Here is an 18,381-nt window from a genome sequence, read left to right as displayed (position 1 = left end):
GGTTTTGAACTAAAGGAGGGGAGATTGAGGCCAGACATGAGGAAGAAATTCTTTACACTGAGGGTGGTGAAACACTGGCCCAGGTTGCCCAGAGAGGTGGTAGATGCCCCATCCCTGGAGACATTCCAGGCCAGGCTGGATGGGGCTCTGAGCAGCCTGATCTAGTTGAAGATGTCCCTGCTCACTGCAGGGGTTTGGACTAGGTGCCCTTTGAAGGTCCCTTGCGACTCAAACTATTCTATGATTCTGCTGCTCTTTGTCTCATCAGCATCTTTGCACTTGTCTGGCTTTACATGACAGTGGCCTCCTCCTGGCTGCTCACAAGCCAGTCCTTCTCCCGCCTGTCACTTGTCAGTCTCTCCTTTCCGTGGAAAGCTTTACTGACCCTCCAGAGAGAGGGAAATCCCTGACCGTGCCGCCGCAGCCCGGGCGACATTAGGATCTCCTCACGGCAGCAGGGCCCGCCGGCGGCACCTGCGCGGCCGCAGCGCCCCCTAGCGGCGCCTCTGCCTCCCGGCTGGGGCGGGGGGCGCGTAGGGGCGGCCTGGGCCGCAGCGCTCCGGGCCCGGGAGAAGTGGGTGCCGGGGCTGTCTCGCCGCCGGCCGCTTCGAGGTGCCCGGAGACCGGACTGCCTGTGCCGCGGGGCGGGGGAGAGGCTGCAAGCGGCGCTGACCGCTCCGTGGGGCTGTTGGGGGGGTCCAGGGAACAGCACGTTCGTGTGGATGAGTCCTCTTGTGTCCCCCTTTCCCTGCTCCCCGGCTTTCACCACTGCAAATTCAGCATCTTCCCCCTGAATTATACATCCTTGTCCTGAGGCAGTGTTGTAAAATGTAAGCAGCTCTTATTTTCTCTACTACACAGATAAGTAATGCTTTTTCTTTCTATTCAGATCCTTGCATCTCTACTTTATTCCTTCCCTGTGTGGGCCAGCCCTGGTGATAGTGAATATCTGTGTGTGGGACTCCTGAGTGGGTATCTCTGAGTGAGAAGGTGTGAAAGGTCAAGGGAGGTTCTCCTCCTCCTCTACTCTGCCCTGGTGAGACCACACCTGGAATATTGTGTCCAGTTCTGGGCCCCTCAGTTCAAGAAGGACAGGGAACTGCTGGAGAGAGTCCAGCATAGGGCAACAGAGATGATTAAGGGAGTGGAGCATCTCCCTTATGAGGAAAGGCCAAGGGAGCTGGGTCTCTTTAGCTTGGAGGAGACTGAGGGGTGACCTCATGAATGTTTGTAAATATGTAAAGGGCAAGTGTCACGAGGATGGAGCCAGGCTCTTCTTGGTGACAACCAATGATAAGACAAGGGGCAATGGGTGCAAACTGGAACACAGGAGGTTCCACTTAAATATGAGAAGAAACTTCCTCACAGTGAGGGTGACAGAGCACTGGAACAGGCTGCCCAGGGGGGTTGTGGAGTCTCCTCTGGAGACATTCAAAACCCCCTTGATGCCTTCTGTGTAACCTCATCTAGCTGTTCCTGCTCCGTCGGGGGGATTGGACTGGATGATCTTTCGAGGTCCCTTGTGATTCTGTGTTATACTGTGAAATGGATGGACAGGTGATGGATGGAGAAGGCGAGGGGGCAGCATCAGCGGAGAGCAGTGGTCTGCCGGTAAGATCTCTGCCCTGCTGGAGAATGTGCCAGTGATCCACCTAATTTCTAATCGGTTGAAGTCCTTTGTCATTCAAGTCAAAGTTATGCCACAGTATAGCAATGGCAAAGGCTGTCTGAGGAGAACCTGTGAGCCTGACCATGGCAAGAACATTTGCACGTCTGTGAGAGCATCTCTCCTCCTGGGATCTCACAGAATCACATAATGGTTGGGGTTGGAAGAGACTTCTGGAGATCATCTCGTCCAACCCACCTGCTAGAGCAGGTTCACCAGAGCAGATCACACAGGAATATGTCCAGGTGGGTTTTGAATGTCTCCAGAGGAGGAGACTCCACAACCTCTCTGAGCAGCCTGTTCCAGTGCTCTGTCACCCTCAAAGAATCTCTCCAAAGGACACAACACTGCTATGTCAAGCTACAGCTCATTTTTATAGCTGCTGGTACACTGCGGTCAGTTCATGGGAGAAGTGCAAGTTTAGCCTAACTTCTCCTCACCAAAAGTCTGTCTGAAATAAAGTGTACTTGATGGTACACGAGGGTGTGTGAGCATACCCCATTCAGGACGGGGTGGAACCAGGTTGTTGCCAGCCTGAGAACACAAGGCCGCCACTTGGCAAAGCACAGAACCCCTGGCAACATGCCCAGAAAACCAGACCACCCCACAAAATAAATCAATCAAACAATCATGCAAACAGAAAAGAGCTCTCAAATAGGCTTCCTTACCTGGACCAGAGGCAGGTTTTGTTTGTTTGTTTTAAACCTTGAACTCCTTGTGTAAGCAACACCCAAAGACGGAGGTGGCACTGCCTACCTACCTGTCTGCTGTCCTGACATTATCAGAACAAGCCCAAGACCCACTGGCACAAAGTTAACCTTTTTTTCAAACAGAATTAAGCTAAAGTCATGATTTTTTTTTTTTTTTAACAACATATTTCACAGCATGTGATTGCAAACCTCTGATCTGATACTAGAAGTCCTAAAGCCAAATGTACCATGTACCCAAACTGCAGCTCCTTAAAATATCTTCAGTTTTTTTCTTTGCATATTTCTCATCTGACTGGTGGTTTGGCACTATTTAGTTTATACAATTCAAAATAGCCATTGCCTGAGGTGACTAGATTTCAGGGAAAGTGTTTAATGCAGGATCTAGCTGTAGTCTTTGAACATGACAAACAGTTTGCACTGAGCTTCTTGATCGCACCAATTAAGGTCATCCATAAATGTAATTATAGAAAAATATTTAAGCTGCTTTTTTAGAAACAAAATCCAAAAATGAAAATTTAGAAATACTTGATAAGTTGAAAGAGGAAGAAAGGATGAAGGCACTTTTTGTAAAAAAGCAATTCCTTTAGCAGAGGGGCTTTTCCAGTAAGAGACACAAACCGAACAATTAACCTTTATATTGTAATTTTCCTCTACAGATTTTGAAGACTTTCACAAAAGTGCTCAAGTATCACTGACAGAAAACCTGAATTAAACCCAGTGGAATTACTTGCTGCAGCTCTGCCAAAGATGCAAAAGCAGAACTAGATCTTGTCTTGTCTCTTAATTCGGTGCGTTGACTTTCACTCCTATAAACTGTATTATCTATACTGAGTTGGAAAGGTGAAAAAAATGATTGATGCCCTTTAGATGCTAGTAAGGATCAAAACATATTACTGCATTAATCAAATGTCACTGCATAAATCAAACATACTGTTCTTTTTAAAAAGTTATTTTTAGCATTTTTAAACCATGTAATAAATTTATATTTGACTGAGCCTTTAAAAATCATTCTTTATGATAGTTTATACACTGCAGACATTTGTTTATCAAGGAAAAGATATTTTTGCACAAAGGGTTCTGCATGTTCTGATCAACTCGTGGAAATCTCAGGAACATTGGGGAAAGATCCCTTTGGTTTTGTCAACACCAGCATGAGGAACAACTCTAAGTTGTAGCTACAGGGTATTTCTTCCTGCTATGTGCTTCCAGACCACCAAGGTTTGGTTGATTTTTTTTTTTAGTTCAAATCCTTACATCTGGGTTGTTTTTTGGTTTGGTTTGTTTTTTTTTTCCTAGAAACAATGCATGCTCAGTGCTGTATAAGTTAAAATATCATTAAATATTAATGTGATTTAGGACAGCAACACATTTCCTGACAACTAAGGAATGGTGGATGTTTCAGAGGGCACTGACAAACTGCTCAGATGGCCTCAGACTAAAGATTTATTAGTGTCCGATCTGTCCACTGATCGCACTCTGCAATTACAGCATGAAGAAACTAATTTCTCAAGGACTTTGCATCATCACTGCAGTGTACCAAAGCCACTTATCTTCTGTAACCAATGGGACAAAAATGCTTTAACTAGAAAATGTCGTAACATTTCACAGTGTCTAATCCAAATAGACCTCTGAAGTGTCAAGTTGGCTTGGTTGGAAGACATTTAAGCCTCAGAACTTGGTCTCAGGTCCACTGTTGATACCAGCAAGTGCTTTGAAGGTAGGGAAAGGAGTGCCTTATTGTTATAATTGCTGTCCTTTGGCTGAAATACTTAAACGAGTTGCATTTTCGTCTGCTGAGAGGTGTTTATCCCAATGTAAATGTAGATACAAACAAACAGAAGATAGGTGGTGTTTTCAAAGCCTGAATGTCTATTCCAGCTTCCCCAGTTTGGCTCTGAAACTACAGAGGCCAAGCCTTTCCAGTTCCAAACTATCATTACTTCACCCAGTTGGAAGCTACTTGGGATTTGTTTGGGGTTTTTTAATGCCATTCTCATACTTAAAAACTATTGAAAAAAATAAGTCTGCCCTATGACTTGCCAGGAGGATGGCCAATAACTTCTAGATAAATGTGAATTGAGTCTCTGCTGACATGAGCAGACCTGAGCTGCAGCTGACAGGTCAAGCAAGGGCAGAGTTTTGTTCCAAGGGACTTTATCTGTGGGATGGCCAATGCTCAAAGTTGTGAATTCGGGCCAGGAGTCCACACTTCAGCTAAACTCATGGCAAGGACAGCCTACCTACCTGTGCTTGGGTTTTTCAGTGTTTGGGGGTTATTTGGACATTGGTATAAAATGTACGCTCTAAAAATTACCTAAAGCACTAGTTCATAGAACATTTATATATATTATCTATACATATAAAGCCTGTCTAGCTGTCCAATACAAAACAATCACGAAACATGGATCTGTTCTACTTAAGTGTTCAAGGAGGTCATGTTGCTGGAATGTGGCTTTCCCTCCCCCGCTAAATCTGAAGACTTTCAGTTATATGTTATTGGGGAAAGGCCTTAGTGTTCTCAGCAGCAATAGCAATGTCAAGGAAAGCTCACACGCTGTGTGGCTCACAGCCTCATGCTCCTGAAAGGTGTTTGTAGCTCCTGGCAGTCTCCTGGTGACACCAGCTGTCTAGTGACAGCTGTCACTTAGCAAAATCTCATCCTGCATGAGTGATAGATAGTGAGCAAATGCATAGCTGAATTTCTGATGGGCTTCTCTTCCCTCATTAATACTCTTGTAAACCTTTGAGACTGCTTGTTCTTTCTTGCAAGGAAAAACTTACCTTTTCATTTATAAGCTGACTCTTCAACAAGTTTTTACTGGAAAAGAACAAAGAGTTAATTTTTTTTTTCTGGCTGGCCCCAAGTGACCTCTTGTTCCCACTGCTTTTGAAATTACTGGAGTTTGCTTAGCCTGAAAAATTACAGCTATAGGAAAAGTTATGCTTTACTGATCTATTTTAAAAAGGAACAGTAGGATTTTAAAAATAGAATCCCCCCCCCTTTTTTTTTTCTGACTGTGGCATCTCCAACCCAAGTATGTTGATGCAATTTCCAAAGCACTAAGAAATGTCTTAGGTCACATTTAAGTTAGGTCAGCCAAATCCAGGATCAGTGAAAAAATGAGTTGTTCATCTGGCCTGGAATGATATCTTTCTTCCCATCATTCTTAGTAATAAAGATATCTTTTGTGTGGTTGAAGCTAAATTTAAGCCCAGGCTGAGTGTATTTGTGTACTATCTATGCATGTTTTATGCATCAGCAGCACACTGCCTTACTAGTAGGCTGCATACACAATTAGGGCTTTATGAACTTTGAAGTCGGTTAATACAAAGATTTATATTTTTGCAGCAATAAAAGTCTGTGAAGTAATGGGAATAGATGTTTTTTAGAGCTACAGTCTCATTCTCCTTTGACTTGTATTGGTTTGGCTCCATTGTCTTCAATGGAGTTAATCCTCACCCTGATTTGAGCACGAGAAGAAGAGAAGACGACCATCCATCCCTGAATGTATGGCTGGGGAGGTCTGCTTATACAGAGCTTGCATTTTGTGCAGACCGTAGCCCTGCACAGGGGAAAGCACCGAATGAGAGACCAGATTCTGCCATGGAAATTAAACCATGCAGCATGTTTCTTCCACTGAACATCTCTCGGTAAGGTGAAAACGTGCTCATTTAATATGTACTTTACTATTTTGTAAAGAACCGTCTTATAGGCTGTTTCTTCCTTTTTGCCAAAGCATTTAGATACTGCAATAGGATTTAAAAGTAAAATGAGCTGAACTTCAACAGGTCTATAGTAGCAGTTAACTAGCAAAGGAAAGTCCATGTCTAGCTATTTCCTGGTGCTATAATGTTTTGATAACAATGGTACACAAAGACTTGTTTTGTTTAGCATGCGCCGCATTATTGCATTTCAGACAAAGTCTTGATTCTTTAAGTCCAAGACAAAGTCTCAATTCTCTCCGCTTGAGACAAAACCCCAAGATGCAAAATATGGATTTGAAATGTCCCAAACTAAGAGGAGTAAGGAATCAGATTAGCATTGATTTCTGCCTCTAGTTACAATGAAAACAAAGATAACGCAAATATGTATTTTCTAATTTGATGCATAAATTTAGGAAAGATTTTGTTCCTCAGCATTATGAAATCAGAAAAATGAAAATATTCTTGCCATTCTCTGCACACACACCCTACTCCAGGCAATTTGCTTTCATACAGCAGCTGAGTTTCCTTTCAAGAGCTCACAGGCATGGAGAGCAGCTTTGTTTACCACCCCCAGGTGCAAACCTCATTAACTAATGTTGACTTCTTTTGTGTTTTCAGCTTTCAGTAATGAGCTGGGTTAATGGATAGTGAAGATGGTGGTGGTGGGGAGAACGGTAAGGAAAATTCAGGAGCTGGTTTTACATCTCTCAGTTTTGCAGGCTCATGGGCAAAATGGCTATCAGCCATTTAGCTATACCCAAAAAAACCCCAACTGTTGGAGATGCTGAACCTTCTACATAGGTTTTGGTTTTTTGTTTGTTTGTTTGTTTCAGGATGGTGGGAAACAAAGCACAGCCAAACCTCGGGCTTTTTGCAAGTTATAAATACTGTACAAAATTCTACTCCTGATACTGGAAAATGCTTTCTCCCGTTGTTCAAAGTGACTCCAGATGCTGATGTACTTAGTGCACAGTGCAAGTAACCCGACTGGAATGAAAAAGCAAGGTAATTGAGTTGACATTCATCTGCCAATATTCCTAAGGGACAGACCGTTCAGCCTGCCAAGTTTGCTCTGCTTATGCACGCATAAGCAGAGCGTGAACTTAAACCGACTGGAGATTCCCACAGTACGTTCTCCCCGGTGAACACGGGATCTCTGCTGCTGCTGCTCTAATCTGCTGGAGGCGGTGCGATGGCTTCTACCCTAGTAATTCCCCCGTGTCCCACAATATCAGGAGGTGGGCTGAATGTTTGGCAGGAAAAGAAAGAAAAGGTTGAGGTAGAACTGAGGTTTTCTGCATCAGATTTTCCCCTGACCCAAGCCCCATTTTCAAAGGACAAAAATATTAGCTTCCTCCTGGGCTTTTCTATGCTTCTCACTATTATAATATCTGGAAGATTCACAGACATGTATATTTCTTTATCTTTCTAACATACTAGTGAAGGATTGTCATCTCTATATGTGAAACAGAACACAGAGATCAAAGCAAAAAGTTCGAGCAGTCTGGGACAGTTAGGAGTGGACTTTTTCAAAGAACTTGGCAATTTTATTCTTTAAATAGGTTTGTATTTGACTAACTGCTGTACCTCATTTAAGATAGTTCCATGAAAAAGGGGCTCTGTGTAGCTAGACCATGCAAACAGCAATCTCCATCCCAAACGCAGGAGCAAGTCAATGCCCGTAGCAGAGCAGACATACAAGACACGTGTGACAGAAGCAGTGACTATGGTCAATGTTCGGTCCACGTTGGAAATACACGAAAGAAAAGTAGTAAAGATGGGAGAATCCATGAGATGAAGCAACAAGGGAATACTCAGTCCTGTGGGCTGGGAGGAAACCAGGGAACGTGTCTCTGAGAAAAACAGATTAAGAGCCTCTTCAGCTGAGCTTGGCGTGGTAGGAGCTGGTGGGAACAAGCAAAGCAGCTGCCGCTTGCTGTTTAGCTTCTGCTGCATCCAAGGAAACGGTCTTGTACCTAACTCGGAGCAAAAGTGGCTCCACCACAAATTTCTTCTCGCAGTAGAAACAACCCTCAGCACATTGGCTCCAATGCCACATTAAGGCACAAGTCCACAGACAAAAATATCCAGCTTCCAATTGCAAAGCCAGGGCCTGACAGCAGCGGCCAGTGTGCAATGGGTCTTCTGCTGGGTGGGTTGGATCCACCGTATATACACTATGAACCTGGCATAGACAGGTCCAGCAAATCTTATATGTCAGATTTAAGGCTGGGAGGACTCAAAAAACATGAGCATGGGGAGTCAGGATCCTTTGTGCATGCAGGTCAGAGTTACCTCCGCACGTGCGTGCTGTGTGCAGGGCTGCTTAGCTGGGCTCCCCTTTCTGAACTCTCCTGCTCTCCCGGCATCAATTGTCTCACTGAGGAATCTGGCCTGGCTGGTGGTAAGCTGTAGTTTCCCTCATGGTCCACTGCAAGGACCTGGGGTTTCACCATGGGGGGCGGTGTCTGTGATGAGTAAGGAACCTTGCAGATATGCAGAAACCAGTCCTGATGAACCAGAGCCCAAGCCACTTCACCCAGCGTAAGCAGGACTAGCTGGCCCACCCATTCTGGTCCTCCCTGCAAAGAAGACAGGCAAGACTGAAAAAGAGCTGTGGGCAAGCAGGAAAGGGCCAGACGCCCAGAGAAAGCCAAGTCCAAGGCCCAGTAGTTGAGCCTCTGAGACTTTCTGAGCACAGGCAGCCACAAGTCTACTTCCTGAGCTGCTTCCTTCCCTACTTTCCTGTGAATAAAAAACACTTGTGCTGGCACCTGCACAGCTAGGACCAAAAACCACACTTAGACACCTCCCTCTGCAGGCATCCATAGAGGTCCTCTGCTTGTATCTCAAAGCAGTGACATGGCAGTGGTCTGAAGGGGATCAGTTCCAACTATGCATAAGCACGCTGTGCAGCAGCAGCACCCAGAAGTAAATGACGGAGTGCCCTAGTCAGCGTGGGGTGTGTGTGTGCAGAAGGTGAGACCATGCAGTGGCATCTCTGTGTCTGTAAGGGGCTGTGGGCAGGGGTACTTTGGGCATGGTAACAGGACCACCTAGCAAAGAGAGCAGATTTCCAAGCGTCCTGGGTGCACAGTGGCTGCTCTGTGGGACTCGGTGTGCCATTCCCGGTCTGACAGCCATAGCAGCTGCGGGATCTGCTGGTATTCCCATGCCTCGGGCAGCCATTGCCTCCAGTGAGGAACAGGGAAATGGGAGAGGCAAATGAGTGAGAAAGGGGTAAACAGTGTTTTGCTCAAACTAAAGTGGTGAATGCTCTTGCTCAGCAGTTGCTCTCAGCTACTTCAGTGTGCCAGGCTAAGCTCCCTTCAGAAAAGGCTTATCTACACAGAAACTGACCCAAGCCTATATCTTCTGGAAGAGAGAGCAAAGAGCAGACAAGTTCGCCCCTTTCTCAGGCAGTGCTCCTCGGATTTTGTTGCTCATCCTCAGTTCAGCCCAAGGGAATAGTCACCAATGGCATTTTCCTTTCTTTGTACAATGCAGGAAGGCAGCATTTGGGACTCAAGCCTTTGGTGATTCCTCTGAGAGTGGATATATACTTTCCCAAAACAAGGATTCTTCCTCCCTAGGAAAGCAAAGCCAGAGATCCAAATTGGAGTTAGAGAATAAAACATATTTACATAAACTACATAACACCTTATAATAATAAAATAATGAATGCAATTGATGATTGGGTAAGCTATAATAATAAAATATGAACTGTTTGTGCAAACCAAAATTCTTCACCTCCCAAAGGCAAGTATTCAGTGCACGGAGAAACTCTTTTGAGGTGCACAGTGGGGCTGACAGCAAGCAGCAGCTCCACACCTTTCCCCGGGGAAGGTGTAAGAGGAGGACAGCCCAGCAAACCTGGAAGCACATCAAGTAGTTTCCCCAGCTGCTAGTGTGGGTTACCATGCCCTGGCGATTATCCCCGACTCCCGGCAGAGTTGCTGGTCACCATGCCCCAATATGCAGGTTATTGTTTCCAGTTTCTGTTGTGCCGAGCTTTGCTGCCGCAGTCGCTTCTTCTCCCTCCCACATGAATTGTTGCAGAGCGAGGTGAAAGGCAGCAACCCCAGAGGTGGGCAAAATAAAAGGCAGCAAGGAGCCTTGTGGCCTACCTGCTTTCTTTTTCTTCTCTCTCCAAGCCAGAAAGTTCCTCAGCATGAGTAAGCCAAAATGTAACTGGGCCCCAGTACCAAAGATAAATGTCAGTATTTTCCCTGGCAGTTAGAAACAAAATGTTTCTGAGCATCCAAGGAGATTTTTCTCTTAGAGGATGGCCTCCCTGCTGTGTATGTTCCTCACCCGTCGCCCTGTCTGCTGGCTGTGCATCCCCTGCAAGGGCAGGTGAGGGGTGTTTTCCTCTCTGGCTCTTGCAGAGGGGACCCCCAAGAGCTGCCCTAATGCTGGAGGTGAAGCTACACCCTGGTATGTGCTCTCCACGGGGGCTGCATGCAGGAGTGTGTGTGCACATGGGGAAGGGCAAGCAAAGCAGCATCACCTGCCTGATAAAGCTATCCTGAGCTCCTTGTCACCAAGGGGCATGCTTACCTAAAGTACAGCAGGCTAACGTGATTCAGAGTGAGCAGAGAAGACAATTTACAGTCCTGACTCTCTTGAGTGCTGCAGAAAGCAAGCAAAGCCTTATGGCAAGTTGGAGCAGCCTGTGAAGTGTAGCAGGGTAAATAACTCCTTGCAACCAGCAGTCGAAACAAAAACAGGATCAGCAGCTGCTCTCCCCACCTCACAACTTGCCCAGCGTACTCCAGGTTGAGCTCCAGGCTCCTGCCAGGTTCTCTTGCTTTGGAGGAAAGTGCTTAGCAGTTTGATGAACTGAGATCGCTGTGCAGCATCCTTTGGAGATGCACAAGGATTTCAGGAACCAGTAGCAATTACGGAATGGACGTGACACCACTGTTTCGTCTCGTCATCAATGCAGATGTACACAGCTTTGAAGTCCACCCTATTTTTAGGCATCTGGATGTATTCTTGATGAAGATTTGGCTTTTGACCACTGCAGTTCAGTAATTATTCTGGTTTGATATATTTATTTTTTCTCAACGCTGTTATTTGATCTTACGTTTCTTTCCAAGAACTCTGTCTAGGAATATCATAGCAAAGATAACAGTATCTTCAGTAAAGAGAGTAATTAATAATTTTTTCTGTGTAGTTTTATACAGAAAGGAAACTGAAACAATCTGTGGATGAACATTAGCTACCGATTTTTGTTCCATAAGAATATTGGTAGGAAATTAAGATTATCACAGGAGAAGGACTTGACTTTTTGCTGGTGCCTGTGGGAAATACTGATCACCTATATGCTTCAGTAATCCAGCATATGTGTGCTAACCGTTGGATAATTCTGAGTATTTCCTCTGCAATTTAACCTTCTTCACCCCAAAGCAGAATCCAAGCCCATGTGTACAATTTCCACAATAACATCTACAAGAAATCAGATGTTTTAACATATGTTTGAAAGGATTCTTCTCAGTCCAGTGGAAAGGAGAAATGTTAGGGAGAAAGGCCATATCATTCACCAACTGGACAACAATTGCTCAGCCGATATGAGGCTATTGTGCCCTCCATGAGCAGCAGATTTATGCAGGTAGCAATTAGTGTGGTCAAAGTTTTCTTAGTATCTGGGATGAAATCCTAGTTATCAAAGTGAGAAAATTTTCTGTCCTATGTGGAGAAATATTTCTTCTCATTATGTATGCTGCTCAGCACTGGGGTGACGCATAGCAAGCTTGCTTAGCAGAAGTCAGATTAAAAGAGTCCTCTGTTTTTAGGAATATTTTACTCACCGTAAGTCTTTTAATGGACTGTTGACTGACCTCTTACTTCAGAAAACAGTAAACAGAATCGCCTCTCCATTTGTCATCTCTTCTGTCTGGAGAGGAGAGCTGATGAACGACAGCTTGCAGCTTGCAAGATGCAAAGTTTGCAACTTGCAGACTTCCATGCAAAGACTGTAAAACACACCTTTGAGTTGCTCTGCACAAGGAGGACTTCGCTGTGCTATGGGAGACTGTCTCTATGATACAACCTGACATTTTCAAAAGTGGAAAGAGCTATACAAAATTACACGCTTCTCTAGCGTCTGAGTTAATTTAAAGCCACAAAGTTAACCTTGGAGCCTTGTCCTGACTCCATATACCAAAGCTATGGAGCCACACTTCCTACCTGTGCAGCAACCCAACCAGTAGCTACTACTTGGAAGCAGAGGAAATTATAATTTAAAATCAGGATTTCTCTCAACGTTACTCACTATTGCACATTCAAGCGAGACAAGCAGTCTTTGCAGTTGTCATAACTTTCATTCCACAACAAAACTATGGAGAGGCTTGTTAAGCATAGAACTCCAGTCCTTGGGACAATTGGCGTCTTGGCAAGTCTCCTGCAGCGGTATCTTGTGGACAGTCATTAGTACATCAAATTACGCATGCTTGCAATTTGATCTTGACCAATGCAATTTCCTTCCCTTCTTTAGGAATTCTTCTACTGCCTTTATGCCCAAGGGATAGATGGAGAAGATAACTGTACACAAACCGCTCCAGCTGTGAAGCTAATACTGAAAAGATATTCTACTTCTATTTATAGGGATACTCTGTTCTACAAATTGCTCGTAACAATCTCTGAAATTGAGAATTAAAAAAAAAACCCACAGGAAAATATATTTCCATTTATCCTAAGTGTCCCTTTTTATAATTTATTAAGGTCACAGTTTTGGCCTATATGAGAGACAATAGCTTATCTATAGCAAAATGACATGCAGAGAGTTGTCATTTGGTGGGATTTGCATCGTATAGATTAGTATTATTTAAGCATTTAAGAAAACAGATTTGAATTGGCTGTGGAAATTATCTTAACCGTACATGCAATGGCCAGGGACAGGAGAGAACATCCGGACCAAATAACTCCTACTTATGCTTGACATCGTACCTTCATTCCAAAGTTGACAAAATAAATGCCTGCAATGACAGCTTGTGTCACTGAATAAATGGCAAGAATCTGTGTTTCTCTACCCATATTGCAGGGGACTGTCCTCCTCTAGCTTTTTTCTCCCTAAAAAACAAGCTAGGACATCCAATTCCCTGTGCCCTCGTCATTAAACTGAGCCATTTAAGCTACAGCGTCAGTTCTTGATACATTAGAAAATGGCAGATTTAAGACTCCCTGGGTAATCTTTTTTTGTCCCTCCGCATGTGCATATGTTTTTTTACAAACCCGTCCATGACACAGTCGTATTTTAGACTTTCCCACAGGATGCATGCCTCATTCTGTACAACACAGGATAATCACACCCAGTGGTAGAAATAAATTAGCATAGCAATCTTAATCTGGTATTTCCTAATTCTCCTAATTTCCTTATCCTTCAGTGTTCGTCTGCACTACTCTAAACAATACTCTCTTAATGTAATTTTTTCATGTTATCATTTAAATATAAGTAGGCACATTTGTGTATCTCTCCATCTATCTGGATCTGTTAATGTATTGGTAAACGCAAAAGGAAAAGATAAAAGTTGTTTGTTTTTAATTCTTTCAGAACTGTTTGATCTCTCCTTGCTTGTTTTAGCAGCTGCCTGACTGTTTTTCCTTGTATGTAAACTTCAAAGTCAATCAGAGGTCAAAACTCTGGACAAAGACAGAATAACAAAAACAACGGTGACTGGCATATGTGATGGGAAGAAGCAGAGAAGCTGGGTCGTATAATAGAATATTGCCTGTTTCTGGACACGGCAGGGGGGAAATTATCTATAATGCCTCTTGGACATAACATTTCTTGATCTGAACATTTGATGTAGTTGTTGAGGCCTGTATAGTTGCCTGGAAATGTATCTCGCAGAGAAACGAAGGGTACAGACATGTACTGGAGGACTTGACATTCTCTAGCTATTCTTGGTTCAAGCAATCTGGAAATATTAATAGCTTAATAGATTACCGTAAAAAATGCTGGAGAAAAACAACCTTTTACTGGTTTCTGTTGAACGCAAATGGCTTCGGGGTGGACACAAGTTTCGATTCTCGATTTGCTATTTGCTGTTTCTGGTCTTAGGAAAATCAAAGGAAAAGCAAGCCCTGGAGAGGCAGCTTCTGTAACCATGTAACGTGAAACATTTTCTGTAGGCATGTGCAGTCATGGTACAGGATGTCTCTTGTGTTCACGCCTCTTTTTTTTCCTTCGGGAGAACATCTGCCTTTCCCTCCTTCATCCGTCTGCGGAATCAGGCCCCTGCTTGTGCAGGGCCCGGCAGACGGCCACGAGCAAGAGAGAGTCCCCGAGGAGGGGGGCTGCAGCGGCGCAGCGCCTGGCAGCTGGGAAAACAGCCTCCAGAAATTGGGAACACCTTCGTGATTCACACATCCTCGCAGCAGCTCCTGCCAGCAGAGCCGCTGGAGAGGCCCCGGCAGAGGCAGAGATGGATTCCACCCTATATATGTATATATACACATATATAAGGCCATGGCAAGTCCTCAGATTTTGTGCGGGAATTTGTGTAAATGACCTACGAGCAGAATCTGTTCTGGAAAAAAGTAGTCTTTTCCAGTTTAACCAACGGGGCGGATGGAAACAGGACTGGTGCCACCCTGTCTGCAGAGTCTGTGGGCTCCTCGCTTCAAGGAGGACATGAAAATGCCAAAGCAAACCTGCTAGTCCTTCTGCAGGACACTGATGGCAAAAACATCAGTTACAATATAATTTAAATTATTTCAAGTATTTCCCTCCAATTTATTGCCTTGTGTTTGTTGCCTCTTCCGCTTCCGAAATAAATAAATAAATAAATAAATAAATAAATAAATAAATAAATAAATAAAAAGCTCAAGTTTTATTTAAGCTAAAAGCCAGGCTGTGAACCCTGGGGCTGCAAACTGTGCTGAGCAATGCTGCTCTAGAAGACACAAGGAAAGCAGATAAACTTTTCCCTGTGACTCCTGGGATGGTAAATGACAGAGTAACAGGAGGAAATGTTGCGGGCCTGGCTGGCCAGTGCAATAGGAAAAGCTCACTGTTCTCTTACTGCAGGCCTCCCTGCAAGGGCTAAGAAGAGCTTCAGGCTGGAAACTTCTCCTAATTCAAGGAATGTATTTAATGTGTGGCTTACTGTCCCTTGTAAGCATGACCAGAAGCAAAATTACCCTCTGTGCCTTCTCATTCAGCAACCTTTTTCTACACAGTTCAAGGCCACTGAACATCATGCTTTCCCTTAATTAGCTTTCCACTAGTTTTCGTTTTAGCTGTGTTATTTTTCAGATGCATTGCGATGAGTGTTTCAAAAATTAAAATTTTACTCACTTTTTCTTTAGCAATGATCCATCACAAATCCACCTAATCTCTGCCATTAATGCCAAAGCAAAGAAGAAAAAAGAAAACAAAACAAGAAGTCGGTGTGAGAAAAGAAAAAGTGTGAAGTATCTCCATGAAAAGCCACATAGGAAAGGGATATAAGTGATGTAAAGAGAAGCTAAGGGGATGCAGGAGCGAGCAGCTGGGCAACAAAAGCGGGGAGGCTGCTGGAGCAAGGCTGGTGGCGGGCGGCCCTGCGGGGAGGAAGGGGAAGCGGGAGCAGAAAAGGGAGCGTGGAGATTATGTTTGGTCTTTGAGGAGCTCAAAGTGAGGAGTTAAGAGACGGGAAGGAAGCCAGTGAAGGCAAATTAAGACCAGGGAGCAATATAGTTTATGTAGTGAGAAGATTACTTGAGCAGTAGCATCAGGCATCGTGTGCTGGTGGACTGCATAATGTATAATCTGCGTGAAGCAGCGGCCGTGATTCTTCAGGAAGGGACCTAGGAAAGAATACTGTGGCTTAATTTTAATCCTTTTTTAACCCAGGGTCTCTCCATATAAAGGATGAGCATTGTGTTGCCCTGAGCACTAAGCGGAGTGCGTTGTGTTTTGTGCATTGTCACTGATTCTAAATGCCTTTTGTGTTCTGGGGCTCTGAAAACAAAGGTCAAGTACTAGCAAATTCTGTTTTCTGTGAGAGATTTAATTAAATCCTAAGGACAAAGGCAGACTACTAGAAACAGCTATTGAGTGTGAAAGATGTGTAAATTTGCATTCCCATTTCTTAATATCAGTTTGTACATAGCTTTGTAATTTTTTTTTAAAGCAATGACAGGAGAATAAACATCTAAAAAATCAAGATAAGTCTTACAGATGTTATTTTCTGCATGTAAGTTAATTGTGCAGTACAGGCTTGGAAAGAGATGCTAGGAAACAGAGCGAGGAAGCACATGGAGTAGGATGGAACAATTTCTGAATATAGTTTTGGTCATAGTAGTTTAGTGAGTGTAAATTGTAGGGTTTGAAAGTGCCTGGGCTCTCTAAGATTTTTTTATCCTTTATAGACAACAGCAGCAAAACAGAGGGTTTCAGCAATGAATAGCACTCTGCTAATCAGAACTTCCTCATGAATAACTGGAGTAAATTGCCCAGTTAACTCTGCTGTGGAATACTCAGGACTCACTGAGTGGAAAACATTTTTCACTTGTTCAATATCAAGACATTTTTGTATGAGCCTACTGTGCTTCAGAGCATTTGAATTTTCCCATACCAACCCATTTTTTCTTGTTTAAATAACAAGAAATGAAAAAACATATTAAGAAAAGCCAAGTTATTGAAACTGCAATTAACTTACCAACAGGTAGAAAGCAAGAGATACCACACAGCTGTTCCAATTCAACACATACTGATCCTTCTTCTTAACAGGTGATAAGGAAGGAATTCTTGTTGAGCTGGTGATAAGGCTGCCTATGAAGCAAAGAGGATCATCTTATAAATCTAGCCATGCCAGTGCATGAACTTGGGAAGATAGAGACGATGAAGTCATCTGTCTATGGGAGCAAGAAACCATCCAGTTTACCCACAGTTTTGTGACTATGTATGAGTAATGCAGCTCCTTCTCCCAGCGTAGGATTCAATGTACAAGAAAAGTCTCACAGACACTGGGTCTAAAAACAGACAAATTGGAATATGCCACAATCGAGGAACAGTTGGGGGCCTGGAGGTGCAGAGCAGATCACATTCTAGCACCCTGAGTCCATCTGGGAGATCACCCTTCGAAAGCACAGCATCAAACTCTCTGCAGATGCAAGGGCAGACGTATTTCATAGAATCATAGAATGTCCCGAGCTGGAAGGAACCCACAAGGATCATCGAGTCCAACTCCTGTCCCCGCATAGGACAACCCCAAAATTCACACCGTGTGTCTGAGGGAATTACCCAAATGCTTCTTGAACGCTGTCAGGCTTGGGGCCATGACTGCTTCCCTGGGGAGCCTGTTCCAGTGTTCCGCCACCCTCTGGGTGAAGAACCTTTTCCCAGTATCCAACCTGAACCTCCTCCTTCACAGGACGGCAGCTCCTGTGACAACCAGGCCAGCACATAGGGGTTGGGGGGTCACAATGAACCCGTTACATTTTACCTGGAAGCTAACTGACAGCCAGTGCAGATCTGCTAGCCCCTCTCTGTTCCACTACGGCATTCTCCTTAATAAATACGCTGTTGTTGTGCGCTGGGGTGGTCTTCTCCCACGCTTTCCGCACAGCTCCGCAGCTCTGTGCAGAGTGAGGTGGCTTGCAGACGTCCGTGCTGGCAGACATGACTCATTTTGGGGAGTCTGCGTATGGGGTTTTGCAACAGTCTGATCAGGACATGACGAAGACCGTAACAAAGCGTGTGCTCAGAAGTACAAGGCACCCCACCACGTTCACACAGATGCTACAAAGATGACTGCTGTGAAATGATCTGCCGCCTGCTGGGGGTGAGGTGGGAGGATTAAAACCTCCACCCAGCTGAGAAGGACAGCAGCTAACAGCTGATCATCTCCTCCACTGCACAAGACCGATGTTTTTGGCCTCATTTTCCCATGGTGTGGTGTTACCTCCAGAGCAGACAGCTCTCCCTCACACTCAGTCCACTCTCAGCAAGCCCAAATGAAAGGCTGGACTGTATGGCTCACGTCACACGAATGGGAGGGGGAATTCAAGTTGACAAGATGCAGAGCGCACACCATTCTGGTAGGAGATCCTCTGGGTGCAGAACCAATTTAAAGACAGTTGCGCTAACTGCTGTGTGAATAAGACGGTGATGTGTCAGAGCCTTTTAGGAATGAGTCAAGAAGGAAACAGTAACAGCTAACCAAGAATAATCATGTAGTCGTCGAACAGTAGAAATATTGGCCACAAGGCATTCTTGCCATATTTATCTGCAGTGCAGATAACATCAGTGACCACTGTTATAATTGCATGACTTTTTATAATTGGATGGACTTCTGTTTGGAATTCCTA

General features: G+C 44.3%; 2 long non-coding RNA genes across 2 annotated transcripts; one reads left to right on the top strand and one right to left on the bottom strand.

The window, feature by feature from the left end:
* Positions 1-5,793: 5,793 nt before the first annotated feature.
* On the top strand, positions 5,794-13,612 carry LOC110358490 (uncharacterized). Its single transcript, XR_010470496.1, has 4 exons — positions 5,794-6,027; positions 6,700-6,755; positions 6,915-7,086; positions 12,581-13,612. It is a non-coding gene; the product is annotated as an uncharacterized LOC110358490 (long non-coding RNA).
* Positions 7,595-17,626, bottom strand: LOC110358491 (uncharacterized). Its single transcript, XR_010470497.1, has 6 exons — positions 17,517-17,626; positions 16,731-16,843; positions 15,788-15,876; positions 15,386-15,425; positions 9,442-9,670; positions 7,595-8,663 (listed from the first exon to the last, which is right to left on the bottom strand). It is a non-coding gene; the product is annotated as an uncharacterized LOC110358491 (long non-coding RNA).
* Between the last annotated feature and the right edge of the window lie 755 nt (positions 17,627-18,381).

The sequence above is a fragment of the Columba livia genome, chromosome 2 (genome assembly GCF_036013475.1).
Source record: "Columba livia isolate bColLiv1 breed racing homer chromosome 2, bColLiv1.pat.W.v2, whole genome shotgun sequence".
NCBI classification, from domain to species: Eukaryota; Metazoa; Chordata; class Aves; order Columbiformes; family Columbidae; genus Columba; species Columba livia.
The sequence above is the reverse complement of the archived record's forward strand: the minus strand, read 5'-3'. Positions and strand labels throughout refer to the sequence as shown.